Source organism: Phasianus colchicus, chromosome 3, assembly GCF_987193195.1.
Source record: "Phasianus colchicus chromosome 3, bPhaCol1.hap1.1, whole genome shotgun sequence".
NCBI lineage: Eukaryota > Metazoa > Chordata > Aves > Galliformes > Phasianidae > Phasianus > Phasianus colchicus.
The window spans coordinates 90,307,972-90,328,786 of record NC_143438.1 but is presented as its reverse complement, the minus strand read 5'-3'; the positions used below and the strand labels follow the sequence as shown (position 1 = coordinate 90,328,786).

At 40.6% G+C, this 20,815-nt stretch overlaps 1 protein-coding gene across 6 annotated transcripts in view; it reads left to right on the top strand.

Moving 5' to 3' along the window:
• TRAPPC9 (trafficking protein particle complex subunit 9) overlaps nucleotides 1-20,815 on the top strand; it is a 472,387-nt gene that overhangs the window by 422,806 nt on the left and 28,766 nt on the right. The gene's annotated exons all lie outside the window — the stretch shown is intronic.

The following is a 20,815-nucleotide window of genomic DNA, read 5'->3' as shown; positions in this document are numbered from 1 at the left end:
TCCCTTTGTACTTAGCTCTGGTGAGGCTGCACCTCAAGTACAGTGTTCAGTTTTGGACCCCTTACTACAAGAAAGACATTGATGGCCTGGAGTGTGTCCAGAGAAGGGCAGCGAAGCTGGTGACATGTCTGGACCACATGTCTTATGAGGAGCAGCTGTGGAAACTGGGTTTTCTTAGTATGGAGAAGAGGAGGTTCAAGGGAGACCTCATCACTCTCTACAACTACCTGAAAGGAGGCTTTGGCAAGATGGGAGTTGGCCTCTTCTCCTTAGTAACTAGGAATAGGATGAGAGGGGATGGCCTCAAGTTGTGCCAAGGGAGGTTCAGGTTGGATGTTGGGAAAAAATTTCTTCTCAGAAGGAGTGATAAAGCTTTAAAACAGGCTGCCCAGAGAGGTGGTGGTGTCTCCATTCCTGGAGGTGTTCGAGAAGGGTGTAGATGTGACACTGAGGGACATGGTTCAGTGGGCATGGAGGTGATGGATTGACAGTTGGATTAGATGATCTTAGTGGTCTTTTCCAACTTTGATGATTCTAATCTGAAGATTACATCAACAGATATCTGAGGTCTGAGACTTAGGCTCTGGAAAATTCACTGCATGTGAATTTTATGAAATTCATTAACTTTCTAATCTCAGGGTTTGATCCAAGCCCGTTTCTTAAAGTTATTTTAATTCCATTGATTAGGACAAGTCACACTAAGGATGTGTGGAATTAATTGTCTTTTGTCTACGAGCTTTTTTGATCTGCAAAATGCCTTTGCAAGAAGCATCACAGAAATGTACAAAAAAAGAAAAAAAAAAAAAAGACACTAAGAAATCAGAAGATTAAGGAAAAAAGGAGCCCACTACGTGGTCTTTGATATTGTCTTTTGTGACGTGATTTATTGCTCCCTCCGTTTTGTTTCATGCTTCAGCTCAGAGGACAGTAGCTTGCAGAACAACCAAGTAGGCTGGTTTGACAGAGATGCATGTTGGACTCATAATGCAGAGGAAAAGCTGAAAGAAGCAGTGGCTGAGAGTTCAGAAAAATAAGGCAGCTGTTTTTCCTTTCTCTCTTCTCCTCTTTATTTTTTTTTATTTTATTTAGAGTTTGTGCATAATGTCATGTATTTGCTAAATTATTCATTTTCCCTAGGCCTTTTAGCAGTCCTCATTATTTTTCTTGCTTTACTTACTACTCAGATGGAAGTTTAACTTTATGTCATTGATTTATTTTAATGACCAATAGACCATAAATCAGCAGCACGATAAACAACGTCCAGTAGGATCACTATGCATTGATATATATGAAACAAGATGAATTACAGAAACCCTACCTAGACTTGTAACACCTACACGTTCCTCAACTGGTTTTATGCCCATGCTATTTGAAAGTAGATTTGGCATTACAAATGTACCTTCAAAATATTGATAACAATAGAAAGGCATCCCACTGAATTACTACGACGTTGTGACTGTAGGAGTTTTGCATAATTACCTCTCATATTCAGTAGGTGGTATTTATCTCTTAATTCAAGTTGCCAGAAAGTCCCAGCTCTGTCCACCATCAGTGAAAGAAGATGAGCAGTCCTAGAGCAATTCTTCCCATCCTATATGAATTGCCTATGACAGGAGCAATGGGGAACACCTTTGGAAGTTTATTTTTCCTCTGTAAGCTGAGAGAGGATCTTGCTTTCACTCGGCTGCAGTCTGAGGGGACCGTGGAATCTTAGAATCATTTGAGTTGGAAGTGACCCTTTAAAGATCATCTGATCCAACACCCCTGCAGTAAAGGACATACACAACTAGATCTGGTTGTTCAGATCCCCCTCCAGCCTGATCTTGAATGTCTCCAGGGATGGGGCATCCACCCATGCCTCACCATCCTTACTGTAAAAAATGTTCCCTTTATATCCAATCCAAATCTCTCCTCTTTTACTTTGAAACTATTTCCCATTGTCTTGTCACAGCAGACCCTTCTAGGGAGTTTTTCTCCTTCTTTCTTATAGACCCCTTTTAGATACTGGAAGTCTTCTCTCAGGTCTCCCTGCAGCCTTCTCTTCTCCAGGCTGAACAGCCAAAGCTGTTCAGAGATGATTGTTATGGATGAGAATTTCTGTGTTAGTGGTGTACAGTGCCTTATGTGTAGGTGACACTGTAATGAAACTTGATTTATGGGGCAGGTATGAGGAGGAAGTATATTGTTCCTGATTAAGGAACTTTTCTATGTGGAAACGTGTGTACAGATTCATTAGAAATTAAGAACAGAACATTGATTCTTTTTGTCACAGGCCATTAAGAGTCAGAAATTCATATGCGACTTCCAGACAGGAAAAGCAGCAAGAAAAATTCTACTGCCCATGTTAAATTCTTGTGTACATGTACCTCCCTCGGGTGTGCCATGTCTTCATAGAATCACACAGTTGTAGGATGGCTTGGGTTTGAAGGGTCCTCAGGGATCATCAACCTCCAACCCTCCTGCCACTGATAGGGCCACCTATAATACTAGTGTATTATATTAAATACTAATATGCTACAAAGTTCTCTTCTAAAGAGGGCTGAAAAGTCCCATTGGATAGATCAGTGGATGGGTAGTTCATTCACTGCTCCAGCATTGTTATTTCTTTGAAACAACAGTAGCAGTCCAATATGATGCTCTCCTGCCCCTCTTCTGCCTACTTCTTGTTAAAATGTGGTATTTGTTGCTACTTTCCAAGTTGCTCAGGGTGATGTCCCTTCCAGGAGAACCTGTGGTTGTTCTGGGAGATCTCATCTTCCTCCATGATATTCCCAGCATGGTTTTATATGGAATGAATACATTGGGGAAGCAATTCAAACAGGAGTTGTTTGAAGCTACGAATGATTATGATTTTTCACAGCGAATCTAAGTCTTGGCATTGTCAGACAGTAACTCATCCCGGGTTCTTCTGATAAATTGGCTTGATTGTGGCTGATGAGCACTCAATGGCCACAGTGACTGTGGCCGCGAATCCTTCAGAATCATTGCAAATGGGTTCATCTCCGTATGAAGCCAGAGAGGCATTTTTTCAGTGAAACCTTTGTGACTGATGCCACAGACTGGTTTGGCATGACTGAAAATTCGCTCTGTCCATTTTCATTCAATATCTTCTATTCAGCCTCACAATGTCCCTTTAATGAAACCATTTAGGAAAATGATTCTATTTCGTGGTAATACTGGCAGGCTGGAGAAGTTCATGCTTGTTAAGCAAACTGGCTCATGCACTGACCAAATCACTGCTGCAGTACTCGTTTTGAGAAGGCATTTACTGCTAAGTGTTTGTTAGCACGGAGGGAATCCAAGCTGTTTCTAAACCTTTGCAAATCTAATACAGAGGAGACTTAGCCTGGAATATTTTTTTAGCAGGTGAACTCAGGAGTTATTAGGAGGCCAGGGCATTGTTAGCGGAGAGAAGAAAATAAAATACATGCTGAAAAGAGAACATGAGATTAAACATAATAGTTCTGCTGTAGGGGCCCCTTTAGGCAATCAGGAGAAATAGAATAAGGTTTGTAATATTCTTCTCTTTCCCTCATAGCCTAGAGAAATCTTCATGTGCAAAATATTTTTAATCTTGTTTTCTATTCCAAGATGCTGTTTCACAAAGTCATTTTTATACATCTCAGCATAAACACTGCAGCAGATTTAAGAGGAATTTTGTGTCTGTCAAAATTAAGTGCATCAGTCTATGCGCGAGGCTGGGAAATGTTAGGAGGTAATCACACTGAGAAACAAACATACAAAAAAAGGCAAACATCAAGTATGGAATAGTTTTATGTTTCAGATAAGTGACTTTATTCCCAGAGCTGACTAATGATGGAGGAAGAAGAGGTTATTCAGTGGTTATCACAGACGATGGATGATTGGGGCTCTTGGGTTCTTTTTCTTTGCTGACTCATTTTCTGGCCTTTAATGAGTCAAACTCTGTGTCATATTCTAGCTTGTAAAAAAGGGTATACTAAGGATGTGTATCCCAGAAGCATTCTGAGTCTTAATTGACGTTGGTAAAATATTCTGATGTTTTTGTTTGAAGACGCTAAAATGAAAATAGTAGCATCAACAGCAGCACCAACTCTTTCCGTGAGAACATTGCTGCATGGAACCATACTCATGTGGACCTAAATCTTCTACATTTTCTTTCTTTCCCCAAGTTCTCATGCTTTCTGAATCACAGAAAGCTTAATGTTTCCACCAGTGCATTCAGTAGTTCCACATTAATCTGACATTTTGGTCTTTCAGTCTTTCTCTTCCTTTCTCCAACATGAATGCTTTTGTATTGAATATAAGTTTTATCCATGTTGACCTTTTTCTTGACAGTTGCTGTAGTTTGGCTCTTGAACATGCTGCCAGGTCTTTGCAATTGTAAATGTGCTTTGTCCCTCTACCACGAAAGTCTGGAACAAAATTCCATTGATTTTCAGTAGGGCAGAATCAGATTCAATACTAAGAACTCCATTTCCTGCTAATAACCTATTTTGGTCTCCAGACAATTTGCAGAGTTGCCTTTAAAACAGATGTCTAAATCTGATGGTCTGCTTGTTTTGTTCTCTCTAAATAACCTGAAAAAGAATCACATTTATTAAATTCAGCCCTGCAGATGCTTATCAACAGTGTTGCTGCTCATTCAAAGGTGACCCTTTTTATGAATAAGGATTACTTCTAAGAATAGAGGTTGTCAGGATCAAGCCCTAAAATTCTCACAGCCATTTGTATTTTAGACTAAATTCCATGGCAGTCAGCTGACTACATTTTGCTTTGACTGCCGTGCAGTCTGATAAACCAAAAGCAGACAAATGAATTAATAGTGAACTCAACTAAAACAGGTAAGGTTGAAGAGATGCTAAAAGAAAAAAGAAGTCTTAGGCAAGTAAAAACATGATCTGAATGAGAGAATGTAGATGTCTTGTTGGAGGGCACTTGGATTGCATCGTCAGTAATACAGCAACATCAACTCTGTTCTAGCAGTACTCTGTGGTTTGTATTAACATAAACAAGATCTACATATGATTTCCTAATAGGGATTACATAATGAAGCACTAATAAGGAGAGAAAGACATTGTGTAGCAGAGATGTGGTGATGGTACGGATTCCAGGAACAGAGTCTTTGCAAATTCTTTCCTTGCAGCATCCTTGGGTAAGATTTTGAGAGATTCGGAGCTGAGCAAACACTCAAAAAATGGCAGAGATGCAGGGCCACATTCAGACTGTTTTTCTACAGAAACCTATCTTTAGCATTTGAGAAAGTGATCAGTGATTCAGGCCACCTACAAGCGAATGCTGCCAGACCCGGCTGTCTGTACCATCAGTGGAGAAAAGCAGTCGTGATACCTAAATTAGCTACTGGGAGCAGATTATTCTGAATACAGCCCTGAATTTAGGCATGGAAATGAGTTTTTGTACTGTTTAGCTAAGGACAGCTGCTGAAGCGACTGGGGACCCAATTGGATGAAAGAGTGAATATCACTGGGGTTTGATTTCCTAATTTTATCATGATGGAAGAATGCAGAAATCTTGGTTTACTTTAAGGCAAAATTTAGAGGTGGAAAAAAATGGAAGAATAGAAAATAATGGTGGTTTCTCCAGTGCCCTTCCAGTGCAATGGATGGGGCAGCACTGCAGCCTTTAGCAAAAGAGGCCATGTAATTGCAGGTGGGGCTGTGCGTAGCTGACAGTGGTTCCAGCAAACACATTTATCAGGAGTCACGTATTCCTTGTTGCTGTTTATAATATGGTTGCTCATTATCAAGGTGCTTTTGCACTGCTTTGCTTTTTATAGCTGTGTTTTGGTTTTAACTCACTGCCATGTTGTGAAACGGTAACGCTAATAATAATTAGAGACAAGTTTTAGGTGTCCCATGTGTGTCCGTTACACTTATTTTTCTTTGTCTTTCTATTTCTTGCTTTATCTCGTATGTTGTGTTTGGAGTTGTGTACAATGATGCCTGATGAATTTCACTGCTTAAAAAAACTTATGAAAATGAGAGGAGGAAATAGATGATAGAGAAAAGGGGGGAAATGAGGATAACTTCAGCTCAGGAGTCTAGGAAAATATAAGAAAATTGTAGAAGAAAGCTTGTATTACACAATCCTCATAGATATCTCTGACAAAGATAGTATTAGCCTCCTCATTTAAAAAAAAATTTAAAAATTGGAAGTCAGTGGGTGGCTTTTCTAATGGCACAGTGGGTTTTGGCTGACTAATGCTCTGAGTTTTCAGGTTTGTGAGCACAGCGCTGGGGTTACCTGTCAGGGAGCTGTGCCCAGGAATTAGGCAAGTTTGGGATGCAGTGTGGATGGTGTAACATGCAGATGCTGGATGGTTAGGTCTCAGCTGGGCCCTGGATTTGCTTGACTTTCAATGATGTCACACAATCCTGATTCTCTCTGCTGTAAGTGGAAGGTGAATCAAAAAGGCTATGAGTGAGGATTTGTGATGATGGGGGAACCTCTGGAACAAACCTGCAGGTGGAGGATGTGTATCTCAGCCTTGGCCATCACTAAGAATCATAGAATCATAGAATCATTTAAGTTGAAAGGGATCCTTAAAGGCCACCTAGTCCAACCCCCCTGCAATGAATAGGGACATCCACAGCTACACAGGTTGGTCAGAGCCCAACCAACCTGATATTGAATGTCTGCAGGGATGGGGCATCCTTCTCTCTGGGCAACCTGTTCCAGTGTTTACTACCCTTATTTTAAAAACCTTGTTCCTTATATCTGGTCTGAATGTCCCCTTCTTTAGTTTGAAACCATTTCTCTTTGTCCTACTGCAAAAATAGGACCCTCCTGAAAAATCTTTCCACTTCATTCTTATTGATACTGGAAGGCTGCTACAAGTCTCTCTGGAGCTTCCTCCAGGCTGAACAGCTTCAGTTCTCTCAGCATATCCTCATTAGAGAGGTCATTTCTGTAGCTCTTTTCAGGATGTGCTCCAACAGATCCACGTCTCTCTTGTACTGAGGACTCCACATCTGGATGCAGTATTCCAGGTGAGGCCTCACCAGTGCAGAGTAGAGGGGCAGGATCACCTCCCTCAACCTGCTGGCCACGCTGCTTTTCATGTAGCCTTGGCAAGAAGAAATAGTGCTGAGCTTCTCGTGAAAACAGGAATGTATGAAAAGCATTCACAGTGCTCTGCTCTCTTTCCAGGCAGAAAAGAGAACCAACAGTCTTGTCATATAGCAAAGCCAGGAAAGATCAAAACAGTAGATGGAGAAAAGCTCAGATTACAAGTTCTTTCTCATTTTGAGTTGTTACTGACAATGAGTTTTCTGTCATGAAACCCTAAGGATTTTGTGAATTGATTTTACAGGAAAAGTTTGGGGCGATTTTTGTGAAGAGTGGTGGTAAATGAAATGAAATGAAATGAAATTATGATAGATAGCAAGAGCACAAAACGCACCAGGGTCCTGCTTGCCTTCCTTTCCTTGCCCATGAAGGCAGCATGTCTGGCTGGGAGAGTGAAATGGACAGCTGATCTCTTGCAGGCAAGCCAAAATGGTCTTTCATTAACCACTGGATGTAATGGTGCACACTTTGTTTGTTGGAAAGTGTGGAAAAGAGCAATTAGGTATGTGAAGTATTAAGCGTTAAGTATTAACTTTCATATTTTCTCCTCATTAACTTCCCAGCATGGGCAGTTAACGTTTCCCACTGAACTCACTGCCTGGAAATGCTGCTATTTGTGAGGCACGGTGGCATCTTTCCCTCGGCAGTTTTATTTGCTAACTTTGATTTCTGCTTTGACATCTTGGAGAGCCCGACATCGTAACTCGGCTTTCTCCACTCAGTCAATGCATTAGGAGAAATATCACTCAGAGGTCGTAACACACTGTTCCATCCACTCTGTCCTGGCCTATATCCCCATCTGGATTTACAAATCAGGTCATGGACATAAACGTAACTTGGGAGCCAGAGCGCAGGAATTACAATACCAGGTCAGAGCAGTTGTCTGCTCTGTCTGGGATGTGTCTGCCAGGGCTGGCCCCGTGTGCCTCAGGAAAAGGAGTGTGCTGGAAAATCACACTGTCAGTGTGTGGTTTTGTTCCTTTGTATCTCTACGTTAAAGGACGTGCTGGAAAGGACAATAATTCCCACTTGGCTGTGGTGATCTTCCCTTGGGCGTAACTTTGTGTGAGCAAACCCAAAAATAGTTTTTGTTCTTTTTTTCTATGTTTTCCCATTTTGAAAAAAAGTGCGTGAACACTTCTCTGTGGGACAAGAGCATGTGTTTGCATCTCCGTCTTTCTGTTTGTCTTTTCTCCCTGTATTTCTGCCCAGATCTTCTGAATTTACTCATTTTTTTATATAATTTGATGACAAGGTAGAGAGCTTTGTGACAAAGAAATTCCTGTGAATCTGCTGAAATATGGCAGAGTGGAGAGAGACATTAAATGAGGGTAAAGCACTAAGAAATAAACTGCAGTCTGGGCATAGACCTTTTGGGGCACTACCAAAGCTATATAATTGAGTAACTTTTTACATGGGTAGATGTTGACAGGACAAGAATGAATGGTTTTAAACTAAAAGAGGGAAGATTTTAGATTAGATATGAGGAAGAAATTCTTCAATTAGACAGTGATGAGGCACTGGCACAGACTGTCCAGAGAATCTGTGGATGCCCCGTCCCTGGAGTTGTTCAAGGCCAGGGTGGATGGGGCCCTGGGCAGAGCCTGATCAAATGGTTGGCAACCTTGCCCACAGCAGGAGGTTGGAACTCGATGATCTTTACAGTCCTTTCCAGCCCAACCCATTCTGTGATTCTGTGATAAGATGGAAATATCCCTAGGAGGGGGCTGGATGCATTTCCCTCCTGCTGAAAAGATGAAAATAGATCAGGTCAGCTTTTCCTGGGCTGAGTCTCAAATATCTGTAAGGATGGAGATCCAACAGCCACCCTGGTTGACCATATCCAGCGCTGTACTACTTTCCAAGTGAAGATTTTTTCAAGTGTCCAGTCCAAACCTCCAGCTTGGGTCCATCCACTCTTTTTTTAAGAGTGAGAAGCATTTGGTTCCATCATCTTGACAACTCCCCTTCAGGAGTGGTAAGCTGAGATTGGATTCCCCCTTATCCTCTTCTTTGTAAAACCAAACCAGCTGACGCTGAATCAATTATCCACAAGAAAAAGAAGTTGTAGGCAACTGCTAGCCTTCAGTTAGTTTTCCTTTTATAAATGAGAAGACAGGGGATTAAAATCAGATGCTTCCACATTTCTGACAGAAATGTATAAATTCAACCCTAAATGTATTGATCTCCAGTTTTCCTATAATCTCTGAAGAATGTCTTCTCTTGCTACAAGAACATCTACAAGTACTTTTTCTCTAAACAAATGATAAAGCATGTTACCTTACACCAGCATTAAAGAACAGAAATCAATTGCCTATCTGCCAGCACTGTGTATTTCTTATTAAGTTCAGATACTCTTCTCTCTAGCACAGTTTTAGTAGTTTAGTTACAGAGTTTATGTAATGCCTTGTTGATCTATCATAGTTTTTCTAGTTTGCATTTCATAGCTGGTTTTTAAATAATTTCAAATTGGCAAATATTGTTTTGCTATTTCTCCCATTGCCCTTCAAAAAAATCAATAACATATTTCCATTTTATTTTTCCATAAAGAATGGTAGTGGTTGCTGATTAAACAGGAAAATCAAGGCATCAAGAAAACTGGAAAATGCATAAAAAATAAAGAAAAACAGAAATTTGCAGCTTTTTCCATTATATGTCAATGTACATCATTTGTGCTAGTGAGAGTCCAGGATTTAGCATCTCACTGTATTGAGGATTTAGTGTCTCTTAACAACCTAAGAAGTTCCACTTGAGAGCCTGTGTATGTTGTATCTCTAAAGCTGTGTTTTTCTCTGTACTTGCACAAAAAAGAAGGCGCTCTGAACATGAGCTGCCATGGTTTGCAGCAGTAAGTTGGTTAAGTGGAGCACCTAACAGATACAATCACCAGACTAGCAGTTCCTGTGCTTTGCTTTGAAGTTTTGGAACTACTGGGGCTGTTGGAGGGCTCCTAGGAAGGAAACAGTGCCTTCTTCACCTGAGAAGAAAGAAATTCTAGCCTGAGAAGAACTGCCTCAGGGACTTTTATCCATATTTATCAGTATCAAATGTAATATTAGAGCCAGACACTTCTCTGTAAAATCCAAAGAGCAAGAGACAATGGGCACAAATTGAAATACAGGAAATGCCATTTAAATATAAGAAATCCTTTGTACTGTAAGGATGTCTGAATGCTGGAACAGGTTGCCCAGAGACTGCAGCATCTCCATCTTCATAGATGTTCGAGACAAGCTGGACACAGTCCTGAACAGCTTGCATTATTCACCCTGCCCAGAGGTCCTGGCAAACCTCAGCGATTCTGCAGCTCTGTAAGAAATCACATTCATCCTTTCCCTTTATGTCAGTGATGTCAAGTAAGTCAAAAAGTCTTCAATGATAAGGGTAGTGATGCACTGGCACAGGTTGCCCAGAGAGTTGGTGGATGTCCCATCCCTGGAGACACTCAGAGTCAGGCTGGACAGGGCTCTGAGCACCCTGATGTAGCTGTAGGTGTCCCTGTTCATTGCAGGGGAGTTGGACTAGATGGCCTTTAAGGGTCCCTTCCAATTCAAATGATTCTATGATTCTAAGTAGCACAAGTGATGAATGAGGTACCTGATTTCTGGTGATATGCTTGGAGTTTGCTTAAAGCGACAAGAGGGAATGCTTTGCAGCACAGCTTTCCCAGAGCATATTTGCTTAGAGCAGTGTAAATTTTTGTGAGTGAGATAATTCACCTTGAATTACTTAATTATTGGCAATAAAAGAAACCACAAGGCTGACCTGCAAATTACAGGGATAAAAAAACTAAGTGCAGGTTTAGACTTCACTGAAGCTTTGTTGGAACTCTGAAGGTATTCCAAGTATATGTTTAAGAGTGTCAAATGAATAAATAACAGCTACTTGAGCCATCTACTCTCTTTAACTGCAATTAGTGGTACACTGCAATCTGCTTTCTGAAAGCATTGGAAATTTTCCAAAGAGAAAATAGACCACAGGAGTTTGTTACAGTTGGTAGAGATGAAGTGATGTGATGTACTTGCAGTGTGGAGGAAGGAAAGCCAGGCAGATGCCGAATGGTAAATGTCTGGATTTTAGCTCAGGCTGGACAAACAAAATATTTCAGACTCAGAGTTTGGTGCCTTATATCTTTCAATAGCAAATTATATTCAATATGTCACTTGCTAAGTGTTCAAGTCCAGTAATTGATTCATTATGTGCAATGAAGTATTGCTTACAACAAGTGGGTTTCGCACAGAAACGACTCAAAGAAAGCAGGAAAAGAAGCTGTTTAGCTAAATGGTAGCAAAGGGAAAGTCAACATTTAATGTGGTAAACTTGGTTAACTTGGTCTTGACTTGAAGACAGCCCTGGAAACAGAGTCTCTTTAGGCACAGAGATTCATCCAGTCTACCTGCAGTCAGCCTGAAGTGTGTTGGGTGGTAGATCAGAAGAGCGTAGACTTGGCCAGAGCAGCTGTAATAGAAAAAGAGGCTGCCAAGAGCTTGAGCTGCCTCACAGATGGAGAGGGTCAGTTCTCTGCTGCAGTGTCAAAGGTGAAGGTCCATCCCCAGAGCTGCCTTGGGTGCTTGGGATCATTTGCAGTGAAGAAGGGCTCTGAAACGGTGTGCTGCAGTTTGGGCAGGTCTGTTAGCATCCTGCAGCAAAGCTGTAGCTATTCACTGACCAGCATGCCTGGCTGTGCCCTCTTCCTCCTGTGCACATAGAGCAAGTTGCTTTTGTGCAAATAGTCACCCATCCCCACAGCCTTTTCCCTACTTCTTGTTTCTCCAGCGTTCAAGATTTAGGTAGCATTGAAGCAATCAGACAGAGTCTCCTTTTTTGTTTGCTTATTTTTCATTCTTCCCCTATCTGCATTGCTGACAGTCTCACCGCTTTCTTTTTTTGCTCCAGTCTTTACTCCTGCCTCTTTGGCCTACATCTGCAAGGTAAACTCAAGGTCTTCTCTCTTACGCCTTCTTTGTTCCTTCTCTTCATGTCGATGTCAAGATTTCATCTCTGTTTCTTTTTGTCAGCCTCATTTCATGAAGTCTCCTTTGTGCAAAGATGTATTTCCTTCCCTTTTTTTTGTTGGTTCCTAGACAATCCATTCTTATTCATTATTGTGTTGCTTTGAAAGTTAGTCATAAAAATAGATAGGCAGCTATTTGCAGGCACATAGCAAATAATATCCTTAACCTATGCCAAACAGCCCTGCTACAATTCACCCTTCCCTACTGAAGGGGAAAGGAGAATTTTCTGTGTACCTGGTGTGGGAGAAAGCAAAGAAACTTCAAAGGAGCAATGAGTTTGTTGGCTGCTTTGCTGAAAGGGAATAAGCTGTGAACAAAATGAAAGCAAGCCTGGAAAGGTGACGTTTACCCACAGAAAACCAAATAAAACTGTTTTTCTCTGCTTCAAGTAAAATGATTCTTTTGCTTTTCTGAAGTCTGGAAACAGCAGTTTCCAGATCTGGATCCTGGAAATGAGTTTGTTTCTACAGGCTGATCACAGTGAATAGCGATGAGGAGTTCAAGTCCTATTCCCACCTGTATCTCCAGCATACAGTATAATAGTAAGCAGAACGTTTCACACCTCTGTGTCTGCTTCTCACTATTAAATAGGGCTGATGATACTCACTTTTGTTGTAAAGCTTTTATCAGTCTGACTGTGGAGAACTAAGCTATGAAGGGTATGCATCCTCACTGTTATTACATGGGAAAATACCTTGAAGGCTTCTTATAAATTTTAGGGGAGGACACGTCTGTAAATCCAAAGTCAGCATGAAGCATTATGCCTGTTATATTAAGATGAGGAATCTGAATAAACTAGGGTTTGATGCCCTGTGTGTATTTTTGTGCTTTATGTTGCTGGTTGCTCATGTGCATAAGAGGATATTTCTTCTATTACCTAGCATCCTTCTTTCTCTGGTTTGAGCTTTTTAAATTGCCAGGAATAGAAATGAGTACATAAATGGATATATTTCTAAACCACCTTCCTCTTTGGACAGAATTCCAAATGAGGAGGATATTTCTATGCTGTAAAACACATGGAGTTGCACTGGCTTTGAGAGGATTCAGCTACATAAGCTTTTTCAGTCAGTTTTAAGGAATGTGGTTCTGTTACTGGGATGCCATAGCATCAAACAAAACCAATAAAAATAGTCCTTTTTTTTCTCCTAGGTATTGTATTTGTATGACAGTACAGAGTGATGTGATCTGATTACTTCGTAAGCAATCTAGCTGCAAGCTCCCCGGGTCTGTTTGGTCATCACACCTTGGTCTCTCTGAAGGTCTTGTAATGATGTTGCCATCAGAGCTTTTCTCCAAAGGTTAAGTGTTTTAGGGAATTCATTCTGAGCAGCTGTGCTGCAGAGACTGCATTGACTATTTTACTTCTGTTTCCCTTCTGAGATAACTGTATTTGGAGAGGAATTCTGTTATGTTTCTAAACAGAAGGCTTGGTCACAATAAACGTATGCAGGAAGAACAAGGTCTGCAAACAAGGAAGACTTTGCAAAGTGACCTCTTTATTTTGAAGAGATCTGTGGGGAAATTAACTGTGGGTAGATGAAACATGCTATGTAAGTTGGCGTTCTAGAAGGGCTGTAAGTCTGCCTGTCTAAACCTGAGATCTGTTTAAAAAGATTACTTAAGGAAGAATGTTTCAATATTTCAGATGTTTTTGCTGAGAAGACCTATATGCCTCTCAGCTCTGAAATCATTTGTTAGTTGCAGCTTAAGCTATCCACTCATATTCAGAGCAGGTGTGCTAGGTGTTGTCTTCTGAATGCTGGTGTAAGGGTTTGATCTTGGTTATCCTCCTGATGTGGATACACCTTTGTCATTTAAAAAGAGATAATATGACTTCAGTGTACTTGAATAGACCATTCTGAAAGTTAATGTTACCTTCAAATCCAAATTCGTGTTCATGCAAGGAGGGCTATTAGTGATCACATTCCTCCTCAAGATGCACAGAATAATTGTTAAAGAATGCAAAACAAAGCCTCATTGATGCCTTGGAATGTGTTTCCATCTTCAAATTAGGTCTGTCAAAGCAGAGAAGTCCTATACAGTATCATCCATGAGTTGTAGGTCCAGGACAGAAGACTGCTATCCAACATTGGGATGATTCTTTGCCAGGACATACAGTAATGTTGGTCTATTTTTTAATTTTTTTATTAATCTTTTATGTTTGCATATAAAGCAATGAAATACATATAAAAAATAAATCATTTCAATTGCAAAGAAATGAGGCTTGACACTTCCAACACAGCCCTCCCTGATCAAAACAAATTTAAAATTTGTAACTTAAAGTATGTGATAGACCATTATTATCACTCAAATGGGGGGCAGTTTGGGAAAGACAGAGGGTTAGGAGATTTGTAGTCTAGTCATGCTAATTGCTATCAGTTGCACTACAAATTTGTCTGAAAGCAAAGAAGTTGCAGAACTGCTTCTTACATTGATTTCCATCTGTCAGAGATGAGATAAAGTAGCTGGAAAGTGTACAGATGTCCTTCATCAAGCATGGAAGTGCTGGTGTCTGTTGTTCTTCTTGTGATTTGGACAGCCCTCGTGAATTTGTTTCTAGAGTTCTTCTGACAAATGTAATTTTCCCACTTTAAGTAGACAGAATCATTAAAAAAACTTGAACACCGAGGCTTCCAAATTAGGAAAAGCTGGATTGAAAAATGTGTATTTTACCTGTGACATGGAAGTTGACAGCCTTGAATGTAGTGGGCACGGTGCTGATGGGTTGACAGCTTGAGTAGATGATCTTAGTGAACTTTTCCAACCTCAGTGATTCTGTGTTTCTACAATTTTGGGTATTACTGAAACGGTGATGTCTTAGGGCAGAAGAGTTTTGACATGCATGCAGGCGTCAGGCAAGAGGTCTGAGAGAAGAAAATGCACTAACTGTTACTCAAGATCTCTCGTGGCTCTTATCCCTCCCTACCCTTCTCAAATTGACATTAAGAGATCTCCACGTTCTCCATAACTGTACCATTCTGTAGAGTTGAACTGTTTTAGTTCGAGGTTTCTGATATAGCTTTGTGATAGTGGACTCCTGAAGAACCAGATTCTCTTGACCAACAGCTAGAGGCTGCAGAGAGTGTTTAGGGGAAAAATCCTCCATATCTTGTAATGCTGGAAATGAGACAGCTCAGCAAAGGGAGCATAGAGGGAATGTGCATAAAAAGTCTTGGCTACAAATATGCAGCTAATAATTTGCTTGAATTTTCATAGAATGGCCCGGGTTGGAAGAGACCCCAAGGATCATCAAGCTCCAAACCCCCTGCCACATGCAAGGCCACCAACCTCCCCATTTAATACTAGACCAGGCTGCCCAGGGCCCCATCCAACCTGGCCTTGAACAGGCATCCACAACCTCTCTGGGCAGCCTGTTCCAGCACTTTATCACTCTCATATTAAAGAACTTCTCCCTGACATCCAACCTAAATCTTTCCTCCTTCAACTTAAAACCATTTCCCCTTTTTCTGCTATTATTTACCCTTTCAAAGAGCTGACTCCACTCCTGTTGATAGGCTCCCTTTAGGAGGGCCTCTATTTTGGTTGAGCAGCAAAAGTAGCATGTTTAACTTGTAGGCAAATGAACCTCCCCAGCTGAATTTCAGACCCTAGAGCTGGAAAAAGATGTGCAAATTCTAAGCTGATATTAGAAAGTTTTGAGTCATACTAGAAGCCATGCTAAAAAAAACCCTGCTGTAATTGTGTGTGAACTAATTCATCTCAATGGTGAAAGACAGAACTGGCATCTTTGGTCAATATTTAACCAGGAATATTGAAAAGAGAAATCTCTGCTGTCACTCAGACCGTTGCATTATCAGAAGGAATCAGCGGCAGCATTCAGAAAGCAAAAATTAACCAAAATATCATTCTCCTTTCAGAGGAAAGCAATTTAACATTTAATAAAAAAAGTAACTTGACTCAAGGGGGGTGAACACACAGCCCATCAAGTCTGCCATATCATTTTTAAATGTATCACTCTCATGATTAGAAAATGTCAAGATAATCAAAATACAGGGGAAATTACAGCTGCGATGGTAAATGGATGCTCTGAAATCACTCGGATCGTGTGATGCTGTAATATCCCCCATAACAATCCTAACTTTTAAAAGACTTTAATCACACAGTTTTTTGCTTCTACATCTCTTGGAGATAGCAAAAGTTTGGGTATAATTTCATCGTCGATCTTAAGAGTGAGTTATTAAATCCCTTACATTTGATACACTGCGCAGATAATGAACATGTGCTGCAGAGAAAGTGTCAAAAAGTTTAATTTCTTTTGTGCTCCAACTCTCCGTCTAAATCTGCGTGGGTAATAAAATTATAATCACACGTTCACACCTCTTTGCAAAATAAATGTAATGATACTCTGTATTCCCCTGACACCGGCTCTCTGAAGTTCTCCAGGCACTTTATAAATATTAATTAAGCCTCGCACCTCTGTGTTGTGTAAGTGCCGTGCTGATCTCCTTTGTTGTTTGGTGAAGCTGCTGTGTTCAGATTGCTTGGGAGCCCAACATGGTACACATCAGCAAACTGAGGCAGGGAGGGGAAATGGTGTGATTAATGCTGGCAGCAAATCCGTGATTAAAGCTGGGGCTGCAATTAAGTGAATTTGGCTCTCCAGTCCCCTGGTGTCACCACCAGGCTCACTCCTGTGGGGACTTCAAAGTGTTTTCAGTGCTTTAAATTGGTTTCCGTGTTGAAAGAAATTTAATCCATGGCATTAATAGGTGTAAGATTGTTAATGTGTTGTCACTTGGTATCTCTCGAGGGCAAATGCATGACAGGAGGGCAGCCACCAACTGTCCCGGGGCACCCATTAAAGGCTCTTTTTCTATAATAAACCATAATAGGCAGCTGTTTGCAAGCATAATGGTGCTTTATTATGGTGGGCTATGACAGGATGACTAAACCCATTCTTTCTCTGTTGTCCCTTTTCTTGCAATGTGCTACTTTTTCCTCATTTTCCAGTCAGGAGAACTATACCTTCTCCTGGAAGCAACACTTCTCTCCTCTCTTGCCAAAGGGTGTTTTATTAACTCCCAGCTGACTTCTGTTTCCTGTCATTTTCTTCTGAGTTTCCATGTGAAGGAAGACAGTGGTCACGTCGTAATTATTTTCTGTAGTAATTGCCACAAAGATGCTGAGTGGTTCCTAATTAGATCAGGCAGCATTCACGGTAAAATCTCGGCGATGCTGTCCGAGGACATGAGTTTCCTTCATATCTCAGTAATTGAGTTGTACAGCTCGGGCTGGTGCAATCCTAGTTCTCCCCTCTTGAAGCACACCAGAGGGTTGGAAACAGTGATATTTAAAGAGAGGAAAAAAAAAATAAAAAATTGCAAAATGTTCTGCCTTAGGTTGTTGTTAATGGGCTGTAAAGCTGTAGATCATTGCACAGTAGATGAGATGTTAATTTGGAGGAATTTATACACAGTACAGAAACGCTGGATACGTTCAGTGTGCTACTTTCTTCTTTACTTATTAGTCAAAATGACCAACAAGGTGCTTATTGTTTGGGGAACCAACAGTAGGGATATTTCATTCATGTTCAATGCCAGAAGGAATGGGAGCAATGGGAAAACGCCATTTATTCAACATAGCAGTGGATGAGCTCATTGCCTTTGCCCTCCTATTTGTGTTGAGGCGTTTTTTGCGTAATGCAGAGGAACAGGACATTGATCCAGAGATGGGAACAGGATATTTATACATACATAAACCCACATAGGGTCGGGTGTCTGGAGTTTGGTCTCCCTTTGATCATTGCAACTTGGGAAGGGACTTTTTATGAGGGTGTTTAGTGATGGGATGAGGGGAAATGGTTTTAAACTGGACGAGGATAGATTTAGAGTAGATATTAGGAAGAAATCCCTTACTGTGAGAGTGGTGAGACACTGAAACAGGTTCCCCAGAGAGGTTGTGGATTCCCACTGCCTGGAGACGTTCAAGGCCAGGTTGGATGGGGCTTTGAGCAATCCTAAAGGTCCCTTCCAACCAAAACCATTCTAGGAAAGCAGTGGGAGAGAGGTTGAAATGCTTTGTCCACAGTTAGGTTGATGTAGACAGAAGATCTGCCACCCCTTGTCTCCAAGGTTCCATTGAAAAGTAGTAAATAAACCCCTCATTTGCTCATCTACTTACTCAAAATGCCTGTGTGTTACATCAAGAAATCATAGAATCATTTGTATTGAAAGGGACTTTTAAAGGCCATCTAGTCCAACCCCCCTGCAGTGGACAGGAACACCTACAGCTACATCAGGGTGCCCAGAGCCACATCCCAGCCTGACCAGGTTTGGGGCATCCACCACCCCTCTGGGCAGTCTGTTCCAGTGCTTTACTACCTTTATCATAGAAAGCTTTTTCCTTATATCCGATCTAAGTTACTGCCAGCCATCCAGGCAGAGCAGGGCTGGTTATTCTAATGAGAAGGAAGAAGAGGCAACTATCTCCCAAAAACAGGCAAAAAGATGGGAGAAAAGTATGAACTATCTCCTTCTATCAGTACCTGTGGTATAATGTTTAATGATAGAAAATGATACAGAAGAAGAAAAGAAGCAAAGCAACCTTTTCTTTATCCTGCAGGTAATGGAAAGTCTTGCTGTTATTTCCAGGGCTTAGTGGTTTAATTACGTTCTCAAGAATTTCATCCTGATTCAGTGTATACAATATAATAACAGGGGAAAAATGTTGCATGCTGTACAAAGAGTCGTGTCAGCAGCATAGCTCTACTTTGATCTGCTGGCAATGGGGCTCAGCCTTCTTTCTCTCTTAAAAAAGATTAGGAATGAATTCAAGAAACTACTTCTCATAGACAGAAGCCACTGTAAGATATAGGGTGGCAGAGATTCTGTGTATCAGGAGGGCTTTTTTCTCTTTCTCCAAATAGAATTCACATAAATAATTCAACAATACAAAACCTGGTTCAACCTGGCTGTCCAGAGAAAAAGAAGATAAATATTTACAAGATTCTAAGATATATTGTTATAAAACAAACTCGTGGCTGAATTCTTCCCAACATTTTTTGGTCTCTTTGCCATTCCCAGTTGCTTTTGCCAATTAGATTCTCCCCAGTGTCTGTAATACCATTCACATATTTGAAGCTTTTAAGATCACAAATTGATATGAAGGCAGCAATCACCTAATGCATAGTGACAAAATATAATAATATTTAGGATATATTCCTGCAGTGTGTGGCAACAGCGAATGCTGCTTCTTAAAACACAGCCTGTGACTCATGATGCTGTTTTGCAAAATCAGAATCAAACGAGTTGAAATTGCTACCAAAATTATTCCAGTCAGACCTTGTTTGATGGTTTATTGCAAAAATAATTGTCCTGCATTAAAATTCAGAAAGAGAGCTGATCTCTTTGTGTTTCCAAAGATTGGTGATCATCTGAACCCATGTTTGGAGCTTCCAGCTATGGTCTGTTAGATGTATCTTGAAATAAAGAGCATCTGAAAAAATAGATATTTTGGACACAGAAGTCTTTCATCATCATGAATGAAAGGATTTTTCTTTATTCAGAATCCATCAGATCTCTTTTACTGCAGTCTCCAAGCGGAGGCTGTCATAATTGTTGCAAGAGACACTTGTTTTTCATTAAAAGCAGAATACTGTTATTCAAGGGATTGTTGCTGAGAGCATCCTAAAACCAAAATGCCAAAGAAATGACCATCTTGGGCCATATGCTGGAGAAACAGAAAACATAATCGCTAGGTAGTCTCGTCCAGTTCAATCTTTCATCCAGTTTTTTAGGGTAAAATTAGGGGTCTTCCAACCTGAGCTCTTCAGCAATTCTGTATTTTCTCTGTATTATAGGTGTTATATTGAGGCTCAGATGTAGGATGTTCTCTAATCTTTAAGAGCACATTAATCCACTGCATTATACATTTTGAGAAAATGAAACAGGGGTTTCTTTCTTTGTGTTGCTTATCCAAAAGGGATGATGTAAGGTCCAACTCAGAACTGGAAGCCAATGGAAGCAAATGGGATCCTCACCTCAGCTCTGCTTCTTTCCTTGTGAGCAAAATGAAAGCGTCCTTACTGAAATCATTTACAACAAATGTCTCGTGCAGCAGGCCTGAATAGGTTAGTAATAAAATAAAGCAAAGTAATTTAGCAAAGAGACAAGGCACATTGGTTTTCCCCTAGTGGATAGCAGACTGCAATTTTTCCTGCTTTGCTTAAGTTCCTTATTTATTCTTGGGTCTATTTTTGATTGACCAAACAAGGAGGAGTTTTGTTGTAAGAAAATGCCTTCTTGAATTCGGCTGTGCAAATCAAGATGGTTCAACAAAATAGAATTAATTCTAGATGGAGATGCCCAATATTTTCAGAGCAGCTGTTCAGTCATTAAGCCAAACCTTTAGAAGTAAATGCTAACTGTAACAGACTGAAGCCTGTTGGATAGTTTGGAGGTTAACTGGAGGTTATTGTTTAAAAAGTTTGGGAAAAACTCCTTTCATAGGATCCTCTGTTCACATAGTGAAACGTCTTGAAATAATTCAGGTCTAACCACAAGGAAAATGAAAAGAAAACCTAACTGGAGTAGGGCCACCAGTGATCACCTGTTCTGATTTTCTGACTTTTGCAATGCATTTTTAACTGTGTATTGTTAAACTAACTTTCCCAAGCCTACAGTTTTGAGATATTGATATATTAATGTTTCATTTAGACCATCTATCTTCTGATATCCTGAAATGGTGGTTCTCGTAACGCAGTTCCTATCAGGAGT